The following is a 27,632-nucleotide window of genomic DNA, read 5'->3' as shown; positions in this document are numbered from 1 at the left end:
CTATTCAAGAAATTGTGTTTCTTAGCTGTAAAAACATTCAACGTGGAAGCCTAAACTACTTCACTGGGCAGGTAATTGCACATATCCCAGACGGCTTGGGTGGAGCCGTTTTTGTTTAATGGTATTTTGAGTACACTGAACAGCAATGTCCTACCATATTTTATTATGTCACCTAAACGGTGACACAGAGGGAGCTAAGTTCACAAGCATCGGGGGCACTATTTTGTTTTTCTTTTCCGCTGGTACAGTAAATGATGCTTGTTACCATACTGGCTAAATATTCATCCTGTATTATATGTGTTACTGGATATAATGTATATCTACAATATGAATATTAATATTGTCCTCTGATGAGTTGACAAAGATGTATTCTATTGAGTCTATGATTGGTTGTGTGTAGCATTTAACATAGAATATAACCACACAGTATAGGCCCTTCAGCCCACAATGTTGTATTGGCCTACTTTCCCACTAAGATCAATCTTCCCTGAATACCCTTCATTTTACTATCCTCCAAGTGCTTATCCAAGGGTTGGTTAAAGGTGTCTGTATTATCTAACTCACTGCAACTGCCAGCAGCGCATTCCACTTGCTCGCCACAATCTATGTAAGGAACCTACCTCTGATATATCTCATATACATTCCTCCAATCACCTTGAAATAATGACCCCTCACAATAGTCATTTCTGCCAGGGGGAAAAAAAAAGTGTCTGACTGTCCATGCTATCTATGTCTCTCAACATCTTATACAACTCTATTAAGTCACCTCTCATCTGTCTTTGCTCCAATAAAAAAAAACCCTGTTTCCCTCAAGCTTTCGTCACAAGACCTGCACTCCAGTCCAGGCAGCATCCTGGTAAATCTCGTCTGCACGGTCTGCAAGGCTTCCACAGCTTTCCTATGGGAAAATGACCAGAACTGAACACAATATTCCAAGTATAGTCTTACCAGAGTTTTATAGAGCTGCAGCATATCTTCAATGCTCTTAAACTCAATTCCCCTGCCATTGAAAGCCAAAGATCTAACTTATTTTCATCTATGTAAAGAAAGATGCTGCATGTAACATGAGGCTGATCAAAAGGCTACTTTTTTTTAACGGTGATTCAGAATGATTTTATGTCACCCAGTGTTTCGTCTACACAAAGATACACATCATTTACCCCAAGACTATTGGTAAGGCAGTCTCAGTGAACAAATGATTCATCAATGCATCACCTATTGAATTTGCAATAAGGGTAAATGAAAGTTAATTCCAAACAGAGAACAGTTTAATGACTACATGGACTTAAAGTAGATCTCTGACTTTAGGTGCCTTCAAAATCACAGCAATCTACTTAACTGTAGACTTACCTTTAGTGACCAACATGTCTGTTTTCCTCTATTTTCAATTGTAGTCAACATGTTTCCACTAGAAGTAAAAGAAAATAAAATGAAGTAATGCAACATCATTGATTTCTTCAGCCAGAACATTGATGCATCTTTTTTTGTTTGGAAACCTGACTCTCATTTTCTCCTAAATGAAAATAGACTAAACTAAACTGTCAGAAAGTTTACTTTGCCTCAGCAAAACCATAGAATTACTCTTTCAATAAATAGTGGAAATCAAGCGATTACTACTCTAGCACAGTCATTTTCATTTTTACACAGCGACGTCTTCTTTAATTTGTTAAGTTTTAACATTGTCCAGTAATAGGATTGTTACACATTTGTATCACGTATAATCTATTAGATATTCCTTGCTTGGTCGTGCTGTTTCTATCCTTCTCTCAAGTTCCTAACTGTCATTTCCAAAATTCATTGAGATCACAAAAGATGAGGAGTGAGCTAAGAGATCTTTGCATGCTTAGATTATATTAGATTACCTACAGTGTGAAAACAGTCCCTTCGGCCCAACAAGCCCACATTTCCCCTTGAAGCATCCCGCCCAGACCTATTCCACTCTAACCCACAAAACCCTGAACACTACGGGCTATTTAGCATGGCTCATCCACTTACCCTGCACATCATTGGACTGTGGGACGAAACCGGAACACCCGGGGAAAACCCACGTAGACACGGGGAGAATGAGCATACATAACGTCGCCCGAGGCTGGAATCGAACCTGGGTCTCTCTGGTGCTGTGAGGCTGCAGTGCTAACCACTGAGCTGCCATGGCGCCCCTTGCTCAGTGTTTACAACAGATATAAAGATTTAAAATTCTATTTCTCTTTAATCATACCTCTTCAAAATTATTTCTTCATATGTCTGGTCCTGAAAAAGAATGCTTATTTCGTTAGGAGACTAATTCTCAACACATGTATTGCATCTTTTCTCTTCTCCACTTAGTGCCCAGCACCATCCCCTAACCACTCCACGCTACCACTCTCCCACCACTATCAGTCTGGTAACATAAAAAAAAGAAACTGGTAATTGCTTTCACTTCGGAGATAAAGGACTCTTTCCACATTCTATCCTCTTCAAAGTAGCTTCATTCCTAAGAATATTTTACTTTAGAGATTGTTTGGGATATGCTTTAAATTCTCAAAAAAAATACTTGTGCATCAATGAGTATGACACACTTCTTCCAAAGCAAAAGATGTGTTAGAATTTATTCATTTACGTTTGTTTTAAAAAAATGCTAGTTTTATGTTTTTTTTCTGCTTTCTTAACTTATGATGAGCAATACAAAAAGTTAGGTTTTGATGATACATCACAATATCATTGATGTGGTTGGTTTGTAGCAAGTTCCATGTTTTGTATACATGCTCAATTAATTGCTTCTTTAGTGGGAACTGCCATAAAGATAGTGATGTTCCATTGTTTCTCTTTCAGTTAACTTAGTGGCGATCATAACACTGAGTCGAGGAAACTGTGGCCTTTCAAAATGCATCACTTGCTACTTGTTGGCAACGTCAGCAGCCGATCTAATACTCGTCATTTTTAATGTTCTCCTGCACAGAATTAACAATATTCATTTTCCAGTCGCATTTCTGCACAATACTCCGATATGTGTAGTCAGAGTTGCTCTGTTTCTAATGGCATTGGACTGCTCTGTTTGGTTCACAGTTGCTTTCACGATAGATCGGTTTATAGTCATTTGTTGTCAGAAACTAAAGCCAAGATACTGCAACAAGAGAACGGCGACCATGGTTATAGGAACTGTGAGTGTTGTCAGTTGTTTATACTCAGTTCCCTGGTACTTAGCATTTACCCCTTCTTTTGTTAGGGATAATGTGCCATGGTTTTGCATATTAACAACAGAATATTATACCTCAATCTTCTGGAAAGTGTGTGAGTGTATTACTACACCTTTAATTCCAATTATATTGATTGTCGTGTTCAACGTTCTCACTGTCAGGAATGTAATTTTAGTCAATCGGGCCTGTTTGCATCTCCGGGGTTCTAGAAATGGAGATAGCAGAATTGATCCTGAAATTATGAACCGCAGAAAATCCATAATTATGCTCTTTGATTTATCTGTTAAGTTTATACTATTGTGGATAACAAATGTAGCAAATTCTTTTGGCTGGCACAACGTAAATTATAACTATGAAGACAAGACATATAGCAAACCAATATTTGTCTTTCAGCAAATTGGATTCATGCTGCGACTTCTGAGTTCTTGTACAAATACATGCATTTATGCACTGACCCAGACAAAATTCAGAGAGGAGTTAAAGAACGGAATGAAATATTCATTGCATTTTTTTATATTATTTAAATAAACAAAGTGACATACCTAGAAATTGGATCTGCATCTCTTCCCATAAAATAATAATTTCATATTTTACTCTGAAGTGTATACAGTGTTTGCCAATGGATCCCTGAAGATGACAGCACAGATTAAAGGTTTGCTTAAGAAGGCACATGATACACCTGATCTGTTGCGAAATAGATTACAAGAGCTGCAAACTTATGTCAGAGATTAGCAGCATTTCCCTTCGGTGGCAGTGTGTAATATTGTTTACTGCACGACAGGAAGGAGTTGGTTGCACTGTAAGGTTTGCAAAGGAGTTCAATGCGAAATTGCCTGGGATGGAAAATTTCGACTTTGAAAATAGGCTGGATTAATTATGATGATGGGTCTAGCCCGAAACGTCAGCTTTTGTGCTCCTGAGATGCTGCTTGGCCTGCTGTGTTCATCCAGCTCCACACTTTGTTATCTTGGATAAACTCTTGTTGCTTTCGTTGAGTAGACAAGGCTGAGGAGGAACCCGATTGTGCTGGATAAAATTAGGAAGGGCATGAACAAGACTAGTAGAAAGCCATAGACGTCGAGTTAATAAAAACGGGTCATAAATTTAAGGTGGAACGCTGGAGGTTTGGATGGAACTTGAGGAAATAAAAACGTTTTCAACCAGAGAATTGAGTGGGCGTCGAACCCATTACCTGGAAAGGTGGTTGATGTGGAAAAGGCACACAGTAAAAATGCGTTTGCATGAGAATTTGAAATTTTCTTAGCATTCAAAACAATGTACCAAAAGGAAAGGCTAATTTGTGCTGACTTAGAATAGTTTTGTCATTGCAGAATCAATAGGCTGAAAGCTATCTTCTGCCTTGTGATTAGATAATTCTAGATAAGTGAATTAATTACTGGCTTTGCTCATAATTCTCCAAATGGCTTTTAAATAGTTCACTTCTTGGAATCACTCTTTAACTTTAACTATATGGCCCTCTCGTTGGTTTGTGAATCCCAAACCAAATATTAAGCTTTAATCCAGCTCATGGATAACACTGCTCGCACATCTTTAATCCGGAGTAGTATTGATTTTCTCAGAAATAAAACTGTGAAATGTCATCAGGGCGTTTTACGTTTTGACCAAAATTGTGCTGCACTCTTGAGTTCCTCTCTTATTTCTGCACCCTCAGTTTCTCTGCATAGCACAGATTTTACCATCCCAAGTGAGCTACAACACTGATACTCTCCTGAAAATCTCAGTCAGTACTGATTCTGACAGGATGCACACAGCTTACAAATGCTTCTATAACACGAGCGATTTATGAATCTTCAGCCAATCATACCAACTCTGACTGCAGGAACATAGAATCAATGTAGCCTGAATATTTGAAATAAAATGATCAGTAAAAGTTTACATATAAAAGGTTTTGCAGATCTTATTTGTTGTACAGGTTTATCTGACCAATACTCTTTTTTAAAAAAAATATATTAATGGCTTTGAGTTGCTCGAATTAATAGAGTTTTAGAGTTATACAGCACGGAACTTCAGCCTTCGTTCCAACCAGCCCATGCTGACTATAGTCCTAAACTAAACTGTTCCCAATTGCTTCTGCATGGCCCATATATATCCAAATCTTCCTTATTCATTTGCTTATCAAAATGTTTTTTAAAACGTTGCAACTGTAGTAACAGCTGTGACTTGCTTTGCAAGGTCATTCCTCACACGAGTGTCTCTCTACCTAAAAGAAGTTGTTGCTCGTGTCCTTTCAAAAAAAATCAATCTTCTCTCAACTAAACAATATGTCCACGAGACTTAAAAATCTTGATAAACGGGGAAACGTCATGTCTCAAGTTATTTGAGCTGCTCACGTGCATTAGCACAATGTGGAATGTGTAGGGAATTTATGAGTTGTGTGAGATACCTGGCAGTTTACTTCGTCAAGAGGATAACTGAGTATTTTGCTGGGAAACATTAAATGAATGGCTATTAAGTATTTGAATGTTGCAATGACATTTGCTGATATTGATAGAGAAGTAGGTATAATCTGGAAAGGAGACAGGTCGGTTGTCGGTGATCAACAGAAGGAAAAGGGCCAGTTCCATTGTCATGAAAATAGGATAGTAGCTTCTCTGAGAAAAACACTGCGATCAGGTAGTCAGTGAAAGCTTGAGGATTCATTCATTTTGGCTGTGGGACATTCCTTTCAGTGAGACCTGCTCTCAGAGGTCATTTTGTAAGGACATTAGGGGGCATGTCACTAACATTGCTGAATTAATTCGATCACCACAATCAACTGGATACACCATAAATTAATATGTGTATTATTACAAGTGTAAAAATGTATTGAATTCCTTATGTACCTGATTTAAGCCGATGATGAGCAGATGGAAATGAATCATAGAGGTTTACTGACCCATCAGAGGTGATCATATCTACGCCTAGAAAACTGAATTACTTAGAGTTTCACAACTTACATAACTTTTTTTTAAAATTAATTCGTCGGCATTACAACTGTTAAAGCAAATTTTTCAGCCTAGGTTGGAGAGAACAGCTAATATCTCTAAAGAAGAGAAAGCTGAGCAGTGCCCTACAGAGGTTTTCAAGTTCACACAAATGTGGGTGGAAAGGGCGGTGTTGTGTATGAACCATAGAAACACCATAAGAATGTGGGAGTTAACACTGACCATCACACATTCCAATTTCTGATTAACCCATCACTTGCCCATCAGTATATAGGCAAGCTCGGTTGATGAAAAGCCATCAACAAGGTAAACAAGCTTGCAGCACAGATCAAAATTGGCGGATATAATTGCTGGGCATCACGGAGAGATGGCTGCAAGACGATCAGAATTGCCTGCTAAATATCTAAGGATACACTTTCTACTGAAAAGAAAACGTTCAAGAGGGCTGTGGGGAGATAATGGGAACTGAAGATGCTGGAGAATCCGAGATAACAAAGTGGCCTGCTGTGTTCATCCAGCTCCACACTTTGTTATCTAAGAGGGCTGTGGGGTTGGGTCAGCCTTGTTTGTGTGGAATGAAAATAAATCATTAGCATGAAACAATGTAGGGACAAATGATGTCGAATTTATGTGGTTCGAGTTGAGGAACCCTAAATGAAAAAGAAACATAATGAGAGTCACAAACAGTAGTCAGGACATGGTGCACAACATATACAAGAAGATGGAAAAGGCGTGTACGAATGCCAAAGTGACAGCGCTCATGTGGGATTGCAATAGGGAAGCAGGGGTGGTGGGGGTTGGGGGGGTGGGGTCGAGGAAATCAGGAAATGGATTGCAAGTAAAATAACTTGTGGAATCTCTACAAGATGGGTTTTTTTTGGAGCAACTTAAGATGATGAATGGCTAGGGAACAGACAATTTTGGATTTACTGATGTGTAGTGATGCAGACTTGATACCACAGCTTAACGTAAAGGAGCCCTAAGGAGGAAGTGAGCATAATATGATATAATTTATTCTCCAGTTTGACGGGGGGAAGCAGGAATAATTGGTAACGCGACTGCAGTTGAGTAAAGGCAATTTCAGAAACATTGGGGAAGAGCTAGTCAGAAGTGTTTACAAAAAGGACGTTAGCAGGATGGAAAATGGAATAGTAATGGCTGGAGTTTCTGTGAGTAATTCAGGAGACACAGAGAAATTCATCTCTATGAAATAGAAATGTGCAAAAGGGATGGCGAGTCAACTATATCTTACAAGGGAACTCAGAGGCTGCATAAAACCAAAAGACAAGTCATACCTTGTGGCCACGTAGAGTGGAAAGTCAGGGGATTGGGAGGGCTACAAAAGACCAACAGAAGACAACTAAAAGGAAATAAGGATATTGAAGGTTAAGCATGAGTTTAAGGTAAGGAGTAATATAAAGATTGCAAGAGTTTATCGTTGTGCATGAACTGAAAAAGAGACACAAAGGTGCGTATTTTGCCATTGGAAAATGACGCTGGACAATGATGAATGTAAATAAGCGGTCACTTTCTCTCAGTCTTCATGGAAAAAAGACATTAATAATATCTCAATAATTCAAGAAAGTTCGGGGGAAGGCAGGGTGATTAAATTGGTCATCACACAAAAGAAGGTGCTAGAAACCTGAAGTTCTGAAGGTGAATAAATCTTCTGGATCATAGAACATAGAACAGTACAGTGCAAGACAGGCCCTTCAGCCCTCGATGTTGCGCCATCCTGTGAAACCAAAATGAAGCCCATCTAACCTATTATCAGACAAATGTCTATCCAATGACAATCCAAATGCCCTTAAAGTTGACTAGTTGACTACTGTTGCAGGGAGGGCATTCCACACCCTTACTACACTCTGAGAATAGAACCTACCTCTGACATCTGTCCGATATCTATCACGCCTCAATTTCAAGCTATGTCCCCTTGTGCTAGCCATCTCCATTCGATGAAAAAACCTCTCAATATCCACCCTATTTAATCCTCTGATCATCTTGTATGTCGCTATTAAGTCACCTCTTAACCTTCTCCTCTCTAACAAAAACCACCTCAATTCCCTCAGCCTTCCCACCTAAGACCTTCCCTCCATACCAGGCAACATCCTGGTAAATCTCCTCTGCACCCTTTCCAATGTTTCTACATCCTTCTTATAATGTGGTGTTCAAAACTGTACACAATACTCTGAGTTTGGCCGCTCTAGAGTTTTGTACAGCTGCAACATGACCTCATGGCTCCAAAACTAAATGCCGCTACCAATAAAACCGAACACATCATAGCCCCTCTTAACAACCCTATCAAGCTGGGTGGCAACTTTCAGGGACCTATGTACATGGACAGCGAGATGTCTCTGCTCATCCACAGTACCAAGAATCTTACCATTAGCCCAGTACTCTGTAGTCCTGTTAATCCTTCCAAAATCATATGGGCTGCACCTCAGAATTCCAAAGGAGATATCAGTAGAGATAGTGATGATCATTCAAGAATCACTGGAGCCAGAACGGATCACAGAGGATTAGAACATCGTGAATATAACGCCCCAGTTTAAGAAGGAAATATGGAAAAGATCGGAAATTGCAGGGTCGTTCAGCTGACTTCGGTCATTACTCAGATTTTGGAGTCCATTGTGAAGGACGAGATTTCTGAAATTCCATGGATAATTAAGGCATGTCAACATGCTTTCATTAAGGGAAGGTCATGCCTGACAAATCTGGTAGAGTCCTTTGAGCACGTAACGAGTAGATTACACCAAGGAGAGCCAAGGGATGTTATCCACTTCGACTTCCAGAAGGCCTTTGATAAGGTGCTGCGCAGGAGGCTGCTGAGTATGATCACAGAACAGTGTTAGACACAAAGTACTACCATGGATAAAAGATTGGCTGTCTGGCTGGAAGCATACAGTGGTGTTAAAAGGTCCTTAGGTAGCAGCCGGTCACTTGTGGTGTTCCACAAGAGGCAGTTTTGGAACAACGGGTTTCCACTTTATATATTAATGATCGAGATGATAAAAACACTGGGGGCATTCTGGTCTCTTTTGCAGAGGATACATCGGTAGATGGGGGGACAGGTAGTGTTGAGGACACCGGGACGCTGCAGAAGATTTTAGACAGTTTAGGGTGGTTTAAAGGTTTGGTAAAGATCAGCAGCTTGGGTTGTCCATAATTTTGTTGGCTTGCTGAGCTAGTTTGTTTCATTCTTCAGATGGTTCATCACCATGCTAGGTGACATAATCATTGGAGCCTTGGATGAAGCAATGTTATTCTGTTCAGTTTGGAAATTACATTGTCCCATCAGCTATGGTGTTACTTCTGGTTTTGATCTGTATGGTTTTTTACGAGGTGTCCAATTCTATGTCTTTGTTGATTGAATTATGGGTGGAGAACTATGCCTTTACGTATTCTTGGTGTGTCTATGCTTGGCTTTGGCTACTTTGGGTATGTTGTGCCAGATGCCTGATTAAACTGATGGCCTTCATTGACTAAATGTACTGATACTTAGGAGAGTCTGTCTAGCTGTCATGCTGCTAGCTGATGTTCATGTATTCTGATGGCTAGTTTCCTAACTGTCTGTCCGATGTAATGTTTATGGCAGTTGTTGCATGGTATTTCGTAAACTATGTTCGTTCTGCATGATGTGGGAATGGGCTCTTTAATCTTTCCAAGTGTTTGTCAAATAGTGACCCTGGGTTTGTGGGCAACCATGATTCTTCATAGTCTTAGGAGCCTTATTGTCAGTTCCAATATGTTGTTGTTGTAGGGCAGTCCGGCCAGTGTGATAGATTATACTGTGTCCTCCTGTGGTTGTTATTTTAGTAGGCTTCTGTGGATGAAGTTGCAGGGATATCCGTTTTGAATGAGGATCTTACATAACTGTTCTTTCTCTTCCCTGCGTACTTCTGGAGTGTTGTGGAGTTTTCTGGCACTTTTAAATAGTGCACTAATGCAGCATTGTTTGTGGATGTTGGCGAGCTTGCTGTAGAAGTTGACGATTTGATCTGTATGTTTTGCCTTTCTATGTCATGAAGTTTCGAATTCCGCATTTGTCAATGAGAAAATTTGAGCTCATGCACTTCTGTGGGAAAAATTGAATGGTAGACTATTTTCTAAATGACAAAACAATTCATAAATCTGAAGTGAAAAAGAGCTTAGGAGTATTTGTCCTAAATTGTCTTAATGTAACTTTTCAGATTAAGCCGATATTTAGGCATTTATTTCAACAGGATGAGAATATAACAGCAGGGATGACGTTCTAAGGCTTTAGAAGTTTCTGGTCAGACCACCTTTAAAATTATCGTGAGCAATTTTCCGACCCATACGTCAAGTTATACTGACTCTGGGACGGGTCAAGAGGATGCTCATGACAAAGAACCAGAAATGAAAGGCTTAATGTATGAGGAACATTTGAGGACTCTGGGCCCAAGCTCTATGGAGAGAAGAAAGATGTGGGGAATCTAATTGAAACTGAGACAATACCAAAAGGCCTGTATAGCATGTATGTTATGAAGGTGTTTCCATTAGCAGTAGAGACCATGATCCAAGAGCACAGCCTTGGGGTAAAAGGAAGACCCTATAGAAAGGAGATGAGGAGAAACTTCCTCAGCCAGAAAGTGGTGAATCTATGGAATTCATTGTCACATATGGAATTGAGGTCGCTGAGTGTATATACGACAGTGAAAGACAGGCTCTTGATTGTCAAGAGGTTTAATGATTATGGTGAGAATGTTGACGAAAGGGGTTGAGAAGGTTATCAGCCACTATCAAATGGCGGTTCAGCGTTCGATGGACCGAATAGCCTACTTTGTGTTCCAATGTCTTGTGAACTTATGTTCTAATTAAAAGTGCTCAAGGTATCTGTCAAGATCCACCACCACCTCATGGATTGTGAGGAAACAGAACAAGCAAACAACCCACACCTTCATGACCAATTGGTGGAAATTAGGCAAAAGTCAGATAGTCAAGTCCCACCACTCTTTGCAAACAAACGTAAACATTATCGAAGATGAACACAGGATCCATAAATAGTGGATGAAAGCTTCCGGGCTGGGGGATGACATGAATATACAGCCCTGAGAAGGATACTTCACACGTCAGTGTAACATCACATGGAGTAGACGGAGTACAATTGCAATTGGTTTTCACATGGGGAGTAATCGCCAAAGTTGGCACACACATTTGGATTGGAAAGGTGTTTCTTCTGGGTCACCTTCTCTTTCCATATATTTATTGAGGTGAGGTTTCGGCACGTTTTATGGCGTTGTTCAAACTCGTATCCACAAAAAAAAATCAACCTTTATAACATCACAGGACTGAGAATTAGGAACAGGAATAGATGTTGAGTCATTTGAGCTTCCCCAACCATTCAAAAGCCTAACATTCCTCACTTCCAGTTTGCTGAACTTCCCCGGTAATTCTGGAATTCCCTACTGATCATGGGTCTATCACATCCTTAAAAATAAACAAGGACTCTGTCCCCACATGTCAGTGTGACTGAGTTCCAAAGACCCAGAATCCTACGAGAGAAAAAATTCCTCCTCAACTCAGTCTTAATTTGTCACCCTTTTGTTCTGAGACTCTTCCTTCCTATCCTTGCCTCTCTCATTGATTGGAACATCCTCTTAATATTTACTCACTCAACTCCCTCTTTGGATGAGATCACCTCTGATTTTTCTAAACTCCTGAGATGGAAAAACTCAACCTGCTTAGTGTTCCTTGCAAGACAATGCCTCCATACCAAGGCTTATCATAGTTAATTTCTCTGATCAGCTCCAACGAAATGATATATTTCCTTTTATAAATGATTTGATTACTCATCAATTGAAAGCAATGCCTAATTCCTCCACTGTAATTTTGTTTTTCCCATTGACAAGCCATGAAACTTCATTGATTTCCAAGAAACAGCAAGGGCAGCATGGTAGGTTTTCATTAAAATATTTAACCCACATTTTGACTTCACTTAATTACATTCCCCCATCCCCAACTACACATAATCACTGATTTTCCCTTGCGTCCCACATGATCTGTTTAACATCGCATTATCCTTGGTCCGGTTGTTGCCACATATATAGTTTCTTTTACTATTCTACTTATTCATTTGAATTTGAGTCTTGGAACCTAGACCCAAAGAAACACATTATTCATTCTAGGTGCTCACTTTATTATGACCTGTGCCATTTATTTTTCTACTGATGATAATCACAGCTACACTGTACAGATCACACACTGCCTTCTGCCTAAAACAGTTCAGCAAAAAAAGGTTAAGCGACACAATGCAAGAGGTGTTCACAAAGTAGTGCCCTCATTCACACTACTCGGTGAAAAAAGATTGGTTCCACAATGGAAATACGTTTAGACATATGTTTTAGGCAAAGAAAGTTTTTCAAAGTTCTGATTTCTTCTTGTTCTCATTTTCTACTCAATCTCAACTGGTGTACATGGAGACCCACGCATATTTTTTCAGTTATTGCATGAATACTCTCTGAGTCGCTACACAAATCCACATGTTTGTAGAGTTTCTAAAATAGCTGAGGAGAGTTACTAATTTAGTGGTAATGTATACTGCGTCTGCCCATCTTCCTTCGCAATATCTTGTATTTCTTAATTTGGTCATTGCCAATGTCACAGCATGAGTCAACCACAACAATATAAAGCTTCCTGGCATGGCAAACGGTAAGATAACAGATTCTATTCTGTTCTGCAATGAGCATCTCTGATTGTCACTCCCATGGCTGTGAATTATTTTCTGGCTTGACTACTCACTGCGTTCTGTCTGACAGTTTAATGTGACAATCAAAAACGAAAGGGGAAAAAGTGAGGGAAAGACTGAAATGAGACAAACACTTCACCAAAATCTGGTTAGAAAATCAATGTTGTTGCTGGGGATCCCCACTGTATTTGGCAAGTTATTATCTGAGCATTAACTGAAAGAAAGGGGAAAAGGGGATAACTTCCATAAAGACCAGGAGAGTGATAGCTGGAGCAATGATGGCTGCCATACATTCTGTGCATTACTTCGCCTAACGCCTGCGGCAATACATCACCACCAGCCAAAAGTCAAGGAAACAATCAAATGGGCATAACAATCAATGCTGATTCCAGTCATGTGTACCGTGAATTACAGAGGGAGGTCTGCCACAGGAGTTGGAAAATGGTAGCTCAGAATATAGTAGATCTTTCTTTTTAAATTAATTCATGGAACGAGGGAAATCGCTGGCTATCAGCATTTATTGTCCGACCCCAATTTCACAGAGGGAAGTTCAGTGTCAAACACATGGATGTAGGTCTGGAGTTACATCTAGGCCAGAACAGGTAAGGATAGCAGTTTCCTTCCCTAAGGGACATTCCTGAACCAGATGGGTTTTTCCCAACAATTAACAATGGATGTCCGGTCATCATTAGATTGTTCATTCTGGATCTTTATTGAATTCAAATTGCACCATCTACGATGGAGAGATCCGAACGCAGGTACCCAGAAATTTACCTGGGTTTCTGGATTTATAGTCCCGCGATAATACCACGAGGCCATTGCTAAATGAATTCATGATTCAACATTACCAGTCGGTCTGCTGTTACTGTGGACAGAGATACACTTGGAAAGAGGGCAGGGTCCTGGGGAAAGGTTTACTCATTCCTTTATGTTAGCTGCAAGAAATTAAAACAGATGGGAATGTTCGATTGCCTGCTGAAAATTGTTTTGGTTATAATTGTACAGCATGTGCCCACACTCTCAGGGTGAACATAAATTGTGTAGGAATATGATCGACATAAAGCAATTTCCTAGGAAACATATTTATAAAGTGCATTGATCTTTTATACCAATCACTGTCCAGGAAGGAATGGAGTGACATGTAATCTGCTCAAAATTATGCTACCACACAATCTTACTAGATTACCAATAAACTGTAAAGTAAAAGTTGGCCAAATAAAACAAATAACCCCTAATCTCTGGAACAAAAAAAACTGCTGATGCTGTAAAACTGGAAACAAAACATGATTTTCTAAAGATAGTCACTGGCCGTGAAACGCTAACTCCATATTTCTCTTACCAGATGTAGAGAGAGTTTCTCCAGCAATTGATTCACTTGCAAGCGGTATTTACCCTGACTTCATATAAATACGTTGCATTATACTCCATGACACACAAGTGAAAAGGAAGACAGTTAACACAAGCTAACAGCACACTAAAAATGTAACCCACCACACACACCAATAGCTGCCAGAATCTGACACTAAATTTCTTTATAAATAGGATCACTGTTTGCCCTATTTTCTAATGGTGTGAGACTCGTGTCGCACTGACATGCTTGATGCATGGCTGAGGCAGTAGAAGCCAACGTCCATTTATATATACATCAATCCTCCCGTGACAAACTCAAGCTACATTATCTTTAACGCTATTTACATCTGTGCAATGAATGTACTGGAATCAGTTTAGTTTTAGTTTAATAATTCGATTCAAGGCATTGACCATTAAATATTAGAAATATAAATCATGTATTCTGGAAGATTGGAAAGCGTGTAAATAGTTAAAGGTTAATAAAACAAAAAAAGATTCATTCAGACGTTCCTACCCTGAAATCAATATGCGGGCAATTCGATTAACACCACATGACATCTAGATATCGTGTAAGTCACAATGGAAATGGGCCCAAAAATATTCTGACAATGATTGCAAAAGCTCCAAAACTTGCATTGTCTCAAACAAAGCTGTACTGTACATATCAAGCAATACAATTTCAAAAAAATCACTAATCGCTCAGTTAGTTTACTCTTGATTAACAAAAAGGAGATCGCCGGGTGTCATCAATAGCGCTACAAAGCAGAATTTGCTCAGGAGAAGGCCGATGCGCTGACACTCCTTTGAGGTTCGCCACAGCTGCCTAGATTTTGATCCTCTATCAGTCTTGCATTAAACATGTGGAAGGGAAATGAGAACAAGAGAGTTAATAGGAAGGCACCATTTAGCCAAGTATATTCTCAAAATCAAAATCCTCGTTGACCGTCCAATTACTGTAGTTGGTTCTCTGATTTTGCATAATCATTTTGGAAGTATTCAGCTCAGTGAACAATCTCCTTCTATCATTATGCCTGTCTCTCCTTACCTGTCTCCCCCTCGCTTCTCTATGTCACTTCCTTCCTTCTCCTAATTTTCTGAGAATATATTATAACATTGTAACAGCAAGGTATACTGTGCAGTGAGTGCAACAGTGTTTGCTGTGTCCTGGGAGATAAAGGATTGGTTTTTGAACATTATAAGTGGTCAATTCCAGGTTGGTGGGCTGATACTAGTTGGGTACAAGAAGGGTGACTTGAATACTCACAACCATTTACAATCTTTATCAATAACTTACACAAAGGAAACAGATGTAGTGCAACGGCTAGGAGAATCGGCCATTAGGCACGCTGGATTGCTTGGTGAGAAAATGCTGCCAGTCCATTTTGGTCAGGGACGTGTGGATTTCATTCCATCCTTGCTGTTGCCATGTCAGGTTAGCCAATTGGAAAACATGGGCCGTGTTAAGGTCAAGGCAATTCAAGATGACAAGGGATCCAAATAGCTCCAGCGCCATCCCTTCTGAGGATTCCCAAGTATCCTTCAAACTGGAAATGAATCCTGTCAGCAGCTCGCCTTCTTTATGAATGCAACGGGTCACCTCCCCAAAATCACAATGTTGCCAAGCTCCATTAATAATGGCAGATTTCTCGTGTGTCTGGAGCAAAGTGTCTGTACGCTTGTTTACCTGATTCTGAAGGATATCATCAGGGGCCCAGTCACACTCAAGCCCCTATGAGACAGCAACCAAATCTTTAACAGTTAGCCAAGAAGCAGCACTTGCAATCTACAATAGTGAGAGCATATCACGGCCCAAGAGGTTATAATTTGACGCGTCAGTACTAACGCATTTTGAAATGGAATGTGTTTTTTAATGGGTTCAGGGCTTCATCTATCCTACTGCGGAACTCTGAGGGGGTCCAGGGGCGTAATACAGCAACTGATCCAACCATTATGCGTGGGTATTGTTCAGCCGTACGACCAAAGGGTTCTTTCACAACACTGCCGGTTTTACCCTCCCATTCGGCTGCCCGAAGGCTTCTGGTCTGGATAAGAAAGTGTGGAGCTGGATGAACACAGCAGTCCAAGCAGCGTCTTAGGAGCACAAAACCTGATGTTTCACTCCGAGGCCGTTCATTAGAAAAGGGGGATGGGAAGAGGGTTTGCAACAGATAGGGAGAGAGGTGAGGCGGATCGAAGATGGAAAGAGGAGAAAATAGGTGGAGAGGACAGTATGGGTGGGGAGTTAGAGAATGGATAGGTCAGTCTGGGGAGGATTGACAGGTCAAGGGGGAGGGGTGAGGTTAGTAGGTGGGAAATGGCAGTGCGGTTTGAGGTGGGAGGAGGGGATAGGTAAGAGGAAGAACAGGTTAGGGAGGCGGGGAAGAGCTGGGATGCAGTAGAGGGAGGGGAGATTTTGAATCCTGTGAAATCCAAATTGATACCATTGGGCTGCAGGGTTCCCAAGCGGAATATGAGTTGCTGTTCCTGTAACCTTTGGGTGGCATCATTATGGCACTGCAGGAGGCTCAAGGTGGACATGCCATCTGAGGAATGGCAGGGGGAGTCGAAATGGTTCAAGATTGGGAGGTGCAGTTGTTTATTGCAAACTGAGTGCAGGTGTTCTGCAAAGCGATCCCTAAGCCTCCCAATGTAGAGGAAGCCAAAACGGGTGCAGCAAATGGAGTATATCACATTGGCAGATATGAAGGGTAACATCTGCTTGATGTGGAAAGTCATCTTGAGGCCTGGGATCCGGGCGAGGGAGGAGGTGTGCGGGCAGGTGTAGCATCTCCTGCAGTTGGAGGGGAAGGTGCCGGGTTTGGTGGGATTGGACGTGGTGTCATGGACAGAGGGAGGGAGTTGTCTCTTTGAAGGTTACGTGGAAGAGTCCTTCTTCCGCACCCATACTGGCCATAAACCCTACCTCTTCCTCCGTTACATTGATGACTGTATCGGCGCCACCTTGTGCTCCCAAGTGGAGCTTGAACAGTTCATCCACTTCACCAACACCTTCCACCCCAACCTTAATTTCACCTGGAACATCTCCAACACACTCCTCAACCTTCTGCACCTCTCTGTCTCCATCTCAGGCAACCACCTAGAAACCGATGTCCATTTCAAGCCCACCGACTCCCACAGCTACCTAGAATACACCTCCTCCCACCCACCTTCCTGCAAAAATTCCATCCCCTATTTCCAATTCCTTTCCCTCAGCCGCAACTGCTCCCAGGATGCCACATTCCACTCACGCACATCACAGATGCTCTTGTTCTTCAAGGACCACAACTTCTCCCCACTGCAGTGGTCGAGAACACCCTCAACTGTGTCTCCCGCATTCCCTGCAACTCATCCCTCACACCCTGTCCCCGCAATAACCACCAATAGAGAATGCCCCTCGTCCTCACATACCAACTCACCAACCTCCGGATATAACGTATCATCCTCCAACACTTACGCCATCCACATTCCGACCCCACTACCAAATATATTTTTTTTCAATCCCTACCCTTGTCTGCCTTCTGGAGAGACCACTCTCTCTGGGACTCCCTTGCCCGCTCCACACTCGCCCCCAACCACACCACACCCAGCACCTTCCCCTGCAAATGCATAAAGTGCTACACTTGCCCCCACACCTCCTCCCTCAGCCCCATCCCAGGCCCCAAGATGACTTTCCACATCAAGCAGATGTTCACCTGCACATCCGCCAATGTGGTATACTGCATCCGCGGAGGCTTGCGGACTGCTTTGCAGAACACCTGCGCTCCATGCGCAATAAACAACTGCACCTCCCAGTTGCGAACCATTTTAATTCCCCCTCTCATTCCTTAGATGACATGTCCACCCTGGGCCTCCTGCAGTGCCATAATGACGCCACCCGAAGGTTGCAAGAACAGCAACTCATATTCCGCCTGGGAACCCTTCAGCCCAATGGTATCAATGTGGGTTTCAGAAGCATCAAAATCTTCCCCCCAACTGCATCCCAAAACCAGTCCAGCTCGTCCCCCTCTCCCTACTCTGTTCTTTCTCTCACCTATGCCATCCTCCCATCACAAATTGCACCTCTATTTCCTACCTACTAACTTCAGCCCGCCCCCTTGACCTATCCTTCCTCCCCAGACTTACTTACCCACTCCCTACCTCACCACCTATACTCTCCTCTCCACCTATCTCCTCCTCTATCCATCTTTGGTCCGCCTCCCCGTCTCTCCCTATTTATTTCAAACCCTCTCCACATCCCCCTTTGCTGATGAAGGGTCTAGGCCCGAAACGTCAGCTTTTGTGCTCCTAAGATGCTACTTGGCCTGCTGTGTTCATCCAGCTCCACACTTTGTAATCTCAGGTTCTCCAGCATCTGCAGTTCCCATTGTCTTCTGATCTGGACCCTGATTGTGTGTGAAGGGGCGGCCTGAGGTGGACGAGACGATGTGTCCTTTTTCCACGGGGGAGGAAAGCCCCTAAGAGCAACTGTCCCAAGGATAGCCTGATCCTTGCCTTCTTTAAACTGCTCTAACTTACCAGACATTCCCATAGCAGGAGCTCTAAGCTTAATATTCTTTCCATCACCAGTAGCCTTGTCTTTTTAGGTTTCCAACGTGTTTCAGAATTCCAAAGATGGTCTTGCCTGTCCCATCTTTCGAATATCCCTGAGATCAGATCAGGGTGGCTCAACATAGGTCACCAACTGGGCAAACTCCAAATCGTCACAAAATCTTTTCTGTTTTCCTATCATTTTTTCGAATCTGGTAAAGATAGGGATCCTGCCAACATACACCAGATTGTTGAAGATATTAATTTGGTCACACACTGGAGCTTTAGACATTGAGGTAGAGAGGCTTTATTGCGATATCAAAGGGGTGTTAACGCTGACACAATGTCAGGTCTGCCATCTCCAATGAGTACAAGAAAAGGCTATACTTATGTGTGCCGTTATAAGTTGAGACAATTGTTACAAATAGATTAGCTCGTATAATTTGTCACATTGCCTTCAGGCAGGTCATCTGATATATCATACGTCATGGTTCCACAACTTGTGTTCACTGATACGTTATCTTTAAGTGGAAAGAGTCTTAAACTTTGTGTAAATATTGAATCAGCAGGTTCTAAGCTTTATACAGATACAGAACAATTTGTTGCATATCTCTTACTTGACCTATTTTCCCATCATTCTAAACTCTAATTGTAAACTTTAGCTACGTTCGACATCTAATTGCTCTTGGCACTTTAATTATTCTTCCACACGCATACGCACTCTTTTGCTCAAGCACACATGCATGCATTCACTTTCTACCCACACAGACAAACACTCGCTCTGTCCTCTCTTACACACATCACATGGAGACTTGCACACATGCACACGCACACAAACTCTCTTTCTCTACCTCTCACCCACACACTGCCTGTCTCTCGCTCTCACACACAGACGCACAGAAACCTCCCCCAACACACAGACATACATATAACCAAACACACACATGTAAACCCACACACCGTGTCACTCCACTACTGCACCCACACACACTCTCTGTCAATATCTCACACGCACGCAGGCTTGCACGCGCAAACACACACACAAACACACACCCACACACACACACACACACACACACACACACACACACAGACTGTCTCTGTCGGTATCTCCCACACAAAGTTTCCGAAGTCCTTTTGGATAGCAAACGTATTCTCCTCATCTCCTCACAGTTTACAGTCATCTGCATAATGTGGAAGTGTCCATCATGCCATCCCACCAATGTCCTGTGTAACGGAAACATTACCTCCTTCTCATTCATTCAATTGACTTTTTAATCAAACATAACATTTCCCGATCTGTATGGCTGTATGCTTCTCTATGAACTGCCTTTAAAATTGGCACAGTAGATGTGGAGCGGTTTTCTTGTCATGTGGGCCAATCTGGAATGAGAAATAATGGTTTTAGAATAAGGAAGTGTTGGTTAAAACAGAGGTAACAAGAAACTGCTTACATAGAACATAGAACATTACAGCACAGTTCAGCCCCTTCAGCCCTCGATGTGGTGCCGTCCTGTCATATCGATCTCAAGCCCATCTAACCTACACTATTCCATGTACGTCCATATGCTTATCCAATGACGACTTAAATGTAGCTAAAGTTGGCGAATCTACTACCGTTGCAGGCTAAGCGTTCCATTCCCTTATTACGCTCTGAGTAAAGAAACTACCTCTGACATCTGTCCTATATCTTTCGCCCCTCAATTTAAAGCTATACCTCCTCGTGCTCGCTGTCACCATCCTCGGAAAAAGGCTCTCTCTATCCACCCTATCTAAATCTCTGATTATTTTATATGTTTCAATTAAGTCACCTCTCAACCTTATTCTCTCTGATGAAAACAGCCTCAAGTCCCTAAGTCTTTCCTCGTAAGACCTTCCCTCCACACCAGGCAACATCCTAGTAAATCTCCTCTGCACCCTATCCAACGCTTCCACATCCTTCTTATAAAGCAGTGACCAGAACTGTACGCAATACTCCAAGTGCAGCCGCACCAGAGTTTTGTGCAGCTTCACCATAACTTCTTGGTTCCGGAACTCGATCCCTCTATTAATAAAAGCTAAAACACTGTGCGGCTTCTTAATAGACCTTACAACCTCGGTGGCAACTTTCAAGGATCTGTGTACATGGACAACGAGATTTCGCTGCTCATCTACACTACTAAGAATCTTACCATTAGCCCTGTACTTTGCCTTCTGGTTACTCCTACCAAAGTGCATCACCTCACACTTGTCTGCATTAAACTCCATTTGCAACCTCTCAGCCAAGCTCTGCAGCTTATCTATGTCTCTCTGCAACCTACAGCATCCTTCATCACTATCCACAACTCCACCGACCTTAGTGTCGTCTGCAAATTTACTAATCCATCCTTCTACGCCCTCATCCAGGTCATTTAGAAAAATGACAAACAACAGTGGACCCAACAACAACCCTTGGGGGTACACTGGTAACCGGTCTCCAGGATGAACATTTCCCATCAACTACCACCCTCTATCTTCTTTCCGATCCAAACTGCTTTATCTCCCACAATTCCATTCCGCCGTATTTTGTATAATAGCCTATTGTGGGGAACTTATTCGAACGCCTTGCTGAAATCCATATACACCGCATCAACCAGTTTACTCTCATCTACCTGTTTGGTCACCTTCTCAAAGAACTCAATAAGGTTTGTGAGGCACGACCTTCCCGTCACAAAACCGTGCTGACTATCCCTAATATTTTTATTATTTTCCAGATGATTATAAATCCTATCTCTTATAACATTTTCCAACACTTTAACCACTACAGAAGTAAGGCTCATTGGTCTATAATTACCAGGGTTGTCTCTACTCCCCTTTTGAACAGGGGAACCACATTTGCTATCCTCCACTCATCTGGCACTATTCCTGTAGACAATAACGAGTTAAAGATCAATGCCAAAGGCTCAGCAATCGCCTCCCTGGCTTCCCAGAGGATCCGAGGATAAATCCCATCCGGCCCAGGGGACTTATCTATTTTCACCCTCTGAAGGATTTCTAATACCTCTTCGTTGTGAACCTCAATCTCACCTAGTCTAGTAGCCTGTATCTCAGTATTCTCCTCGACAACATTGTCGTTTTCTAAAGTGAATACTGTCGAAAAATATTCATGTAGCACTTCCCCTATCTCACAACTTACCACTACTATCCTTGATTGGCCCTAATCTTACTTTCGTCATTCTTATATTCCTTAAATACCTGTAGAAAGCCTGAGGGTTGACCTTGATCCTATCCCCCAACAACTTCTCATGTCTCCTCCTGGCGCTTCTGAGGTCATTCTTTAGGTCTTTCCTGGATGCCTTGTAGTCCTCAAGTGCCCTAACTGAGCCTTCACATCTCATCCTAACATAAGCCTTCTTCCTCCTCTTGACCAGAGATTCCACCTCCTTTGTAAACCACGGTTCCCGCACTCTACAGCCTCCTCCCTGCCTGACAGGTACGTACTTATCTAGGACACACAGGAGCTTTTCCTTGAATAAGCTCCACATTTCTAATGTGCCCATCCCCTGCAGTTTCCTTCCCCATCCTATGCTCGCTAAATCTTGCCTAATCTCATCGTAATTGCCTTTCCCTCAGCTATAGCTCTTGCCCAGTGGTATACACCTATCCCTTTCCATCACTGAAGTAAGCATAACAGAATTCTGATCGCTATCACCAAAGTGCCCACCTACTTCCGAATCTAACACCTGGCCAGGCTCATTACCCAGTACCAAATCTAAAGTGGCTTCGCCCCTTGTTGGCCTATCTACATACTGTGTCAGGAAGCCCTCCTGGACACACTGGACAAAAACTGACCCATCTGTAGCACTCGAACTATAGTGTTCCCAGTTAATATTTGGAAAGTTGAAGTCCCCCATGACAACTACCCTGTCTCTCTCACTCCTATTGAGAATCATCTTTGCTATTCTTTCCTCTACATCTTTGGAACTACTCGGAGGCCTATAGAAAACTCCCTACAGGGTGACCTCTCCTTTTCTGTTTTTAACCTCAGCCCATACTACCTCAGTTGACGAGTCCTCAAACATCCTTTCTGCAACTGTAATACTTTCCTTGACCAACAATGCCACACTTCCACCCTTTTTACCATCTTCTCTGTTCTTACTGAAACAGCTAAATCCTGCAACCTGCAACAACCATTCCTGTCCCTGTTCTATCCATGTCTCCGAAATGGCCACAACATCGAAGTCCCAGGTACTAACCCACGCTGTAAGTTCACCCACCTTATTCCGGACGCTCCTGGCGTTAAAGTTGACACACTTCAAACCAACTTCTTGGTTGCCGGTGCCATCTTGCTTCACTGAAACTTTATTTCGGACCACCCTAATCACAACGTTTTCTATAGTCGAACTATAATTTGGTGCCCATTCCCCTGCTAAATTAATTTAAATCCACCCGAATAGCCTTAGCAAATCCCCCCCGCCCCGGATATCGGTATCCGTCTGGTTCAGGTGAAGGCCATCTTGCACGTAGAGGTCCCACCTACCCCAGAAAAAGCCACAATTATCCAAGAATCCAAAACGCTCCCTTCTGCACCATCCCGCTAGCCACGTGTTCAACTCCTCTGTCTCCCTATTCCTCGCCTCACTAGCACGTGGCATGGGCAACAAACCAGAGACAGCAACTCTGTTCGTCCTAGCTCTCAGCTTCCATCCTAGATCCCTGAATTTCTGCCTTAAATCCCCATCTCTCTTCCTACCTATGTTGTTGGTGCCAATGTGGACCACAACTTCAATCAAAAGTCGTGAATTTGTGCAATTGCCCATCCCAGAATATATTGATTGCTGGGACACTGAATAAATTTAACCAGGATAGAGAGAGATTTTCATTTAGGGTTAGGGTTAAGGCTAGGTTTAGGGTTAGGTTAAGGGAGTGATTGGGACAGTGAGTTTGAGACCGAGATGAGGTCAGCAATGATCCCATTGTAAGTTGGGGCTGAATTGACTATAGCTCTCCTAATTCACATCTTCTTCTGAATAGGTGCAGTAATAAGGGCAGAGTGGCCTCACTTTATGCCATAACGTGTCTGCGATCTTTTGGATTGAATCTGATCATATATCTGTCTTTTTTAGATTTCTGATGTCAGATCTAAATGTTGCTCTCAGTTCACAGTTGTTGTAATTTTATTGGAGATCAGAATGAAGGAAATGAACAGCCTTCCCATGGTTCAATAGGAGCAATATGCAGTCCATTCCAGATCACAACAAGCGGTAGCACCGGATCTCCAAATGTCTAACGCATCTCTCAGTTGACACCAGTGACAGGGAATGCCCACAAAACAAATAATTCTTTTGACCAGCATCTATGCAAAATTCATTCTGTTTCAGAGTGTTTGCTTGTTTGGAGAACTGTAAGCAGATCTGGTAAACAGACCTCAGGAAGGAGGGTATGGCCTTGGAGCGAATTCAGTGCAGGTGTACAAGGATGATCCCTGGAATTCAGTGGCTACATTTTCAGGAGTGATTATTCAAATTAGAACTTTACAGAACAGTACAGAACCTTCAGCCCTTGATGTTGTGCCGCCCTCTTATCCTAAATAATCCTTCAAACTCTAGAATCTGCAATGCTATGGATGAACTCTTGGCGTCCTTCAGGATATCAACAGGGCAAGACAATACAGAACATCGAACATTACAGCACAGTACAGGCCTTTCGGCCCTCGATGTTGCACCAAACAGTGAAAGCAATCTGAAGCCCAGTAAACCATTATTCTATTCCATTATCATCCATATGTTTATCCAATGATCATTTAAATGTCCTTAAATTTGGTGAGTCTGCAACTGTTGGAGGCAGGGCATTCTACGCCCTTTTTACTCACTGAGTAAAGAACCTACCTCTGACGTCTGTCCTATATCTATCACCCCTCAATTTAAAGCAATGTCCCCTCCTGCTAGACATCACCATCCGAGGAAAAAAACTCTCACTTTCAACCGTATAAATTGGACAGAGAATCCTGTGTAGAGACGGGGAGATTTTGCAAACTTCACACAGACAGCTGTCTGAGACTGGAGTTTAATACCTGTCCCCAGTACTGTGAGGCATCAGTGCTAATTACTGCACCACCATGTTAATGTATTCGCCACAGTCTGCGTTAATCACAGATTATCATTAAAGACATAACTTTACAATATTCTAGCCAATGGTAAATAAAGTTGTTAGACTGAATTGATTTGTACAATCTTTATTCATATTAATATTGGTGGCCCTCAGCTAATGTTGTTATTTAATTATCTAATCACTATATACCACAATGTTTCTGTGATGTGATTCCGTACTTTCTGAGGGAAGTAAACGTTGATGTGCAAAGGTTTGCAGTACATTGACCCATTCTTTGAGTAATTGCACAGAAGCCTGAATTCGTTCACTTAGAATTTTGTGGGATTGAAATTGAGCATTATGAAGTTAACTCATTCTGTGACCAGTTTAATTTGAAATGTTAGTGTTGAGCTATTTCTTTTTGTTTGTTCTTCATCTCCTCCTCTGATGGTGTGTAGCGATAAGGTTTTCAAAAAATACATGACATTTAAAAATGAAGTAAATCTTCCCAATATTTCCAATTATTCCACATCTTATTAAAGATCCCACAAACCTGCCCCACATTTTTTGCTAACATTGAATTGCTTCTTCCTTTGACTATTCACTATCCATGCACCAGATTTTGTTCAATCCAAATGTGAGCCTTTGATAATTATTCTCCATGAACAAATGAACAAATAGAGGTGAAAAACTCATATGGTAAATGGTAAAATGCAGAAAGAATAAGAGGGAGTTTAAAGACGCTGATGCAAACACCACTCTGTTGCATAGCCTGGGAACATTGGGTGTTTAGATGCTGTTTTTCACAACTTGAAAGTTGAAAGTGGAACTATGACATTCTTACATATTAGTTTGCATGAAGCCATGCATTCTTTGGAGAAACTTGGTTTTGATACTCTTGTGAGGCAAACATGGTCCCTTAAACTTTCCTCCATACAACTTCATGGATGGCTGTTTCATGATAAAAGAAAATGCTTGCTGCTTCGAAGTTAACGTGCTAGTTTGAATAGAGCATTGGCGGGTGGACAGTAAACATTGTCATGTTCAGCCTGGCGGACTGGTTGTGGTGGTCATGCCAGAAAGGTCACTGCTAAAGCTGCAGTAACATACAATTGATAACAATGACTCAGACGAAGGGAACAAATGTAACATCTCGAGATTCACTCTCAAGACCACTTTGGGTGTGAGAGAAGATTCGGGGAGTACCAAAGAGGCTGTGAATAGATATAGATAGGTGCCCTGAAGGCCAAGCAATTATAAGAGAAAAATATTGTGCACAAATGTGAATAACATTGATCAGAAACATTGGAAGAATACGTTTTGCTGCTTTAAATTTGAACAACTCATGAAATCTTGCAACAGCAGATAGAAAAATTAACAACTAACCAAATGTGAATGCCTGTTTTCAGCAGTGATTTACATACTAACTCAGTAACGTACAAAAATCTTTATTCTCCACCCATTCCCTGCTTCCAGAACCAATGACATTGTTCAGCAACGTGAGGGCAGTTTTCTCACTGGAATATTGTGTTTCAACCTGATGGATAATTATTAAAAATTATTGTCTGTGGAATTAGAGTTCCTTTGTACAAATGTCAGAAAGTTAACACCGACACAGCCACAAATAGGAGAACAAGTGATTTGTCCAGCTATTTCCTAGAGACTGCATGAGGGGCATCAGGAAGTGTTGCTGTGTATGAGTCTACATCCCATTTTCCTGTCGCTGAATATATTAATATATTTTTGGAAATTTTCCTCCACATACAGTCACACAGTGACGCTTAAACGTACATAGACTCAGTTTCTTACACAATCACATTGTTACTCAGCATACACAGGTCCACTCACACGTACAAACACATGTAAACACACGCGTGCAGACACGCACATGCGCACACACACACACACACACACACACACACACACACGCACGCACACACACACACACACACACACACACACACACACACACACACACACAAATACACACACATACACACACACACAAATACACAAACATATCAGTCATACACAAACATGCTGACCCTCATGCACACAAAAGACTCTGGAACAGTTTTTCATTCTGTCACTTCAGTGTTGTGTGATTGCTTCAGGAGTCTTACATTTGTGATAGTAAATCACAATTAATGACAGAAAGAACCATCTGAGAGATTACTTAAACACAGAATTAGGAATGGTATTGGCCCCTGATGACGCTTGCCCAATTCTCCTACGTATTTAGCTTCCGCAAAGTATATGAATGTTATCTCTCCCAACCAAACTGTATCGATTTCCTTATTCTTAAAACTAGGAAGAGAAATTGATCCTGAATTCTTAATAGATTTCTGTCGAGCCTGTCTTAGATGTATCGTCCTAATGTTTTGTGCTCTGCACACATGGAGACTTTTTTTTTCACTTTCTGTCCACTACTCCAAACACGATGTACAACTGTGCAAATGTTTGTCAGGTCACTCATTAGGTTTCTCTTCTTTAGAAAAAATTGCTGCCAAACCCAATCTTCTATGATGATATTGTTATATCAGCTGTGGTGCTGCCAATTGCAATTAATCGTTTGCTCCTTCAGGATAATTTTTGGAAAGAGTGAATACAATAAATTTTGATCAAGTTGCGACCCTCTGAAAATAAGCCAATGATGAAGGTATAGATGAGATCAATACTGAAGGGTCAGTAGGCCTGTATCAATTTCTATCTGATCATGATGGGCTTAATCTAGGCACATAGGGATAAACTGGGCGGCATTGTGGTACAGTGGTTACCAGTGCTGCCGCACAATACCAGGGATTCACGTTTTATTCCAAAGGCATTTGACTGTCCATCTGGAGTTTGCAAATACTGTCTGTGTCTGTGTGGTTTTTCTTC

The sequence above is a fragment of the Stegostoma tigrinum genome, chromosome 48, assembly GCF_030684315.1.
Source record: "Stegostoma tigrinum isolate sSteTig4 chromosome 48, sSteTig4.hap1, whole genome shotgun sequence".
Lineage (NCBI taxonomy): Eukaryota > Metazoa > Chordata > Chondrichthyes > Orectolobiformes > Stegostomatidae > Stegostoma > Stegostoma tigrinum.
The sequence above is the reverse complement of the archived record's forward strand: the minus strand, read 5'-3'. Positions refer to the sequence as shown.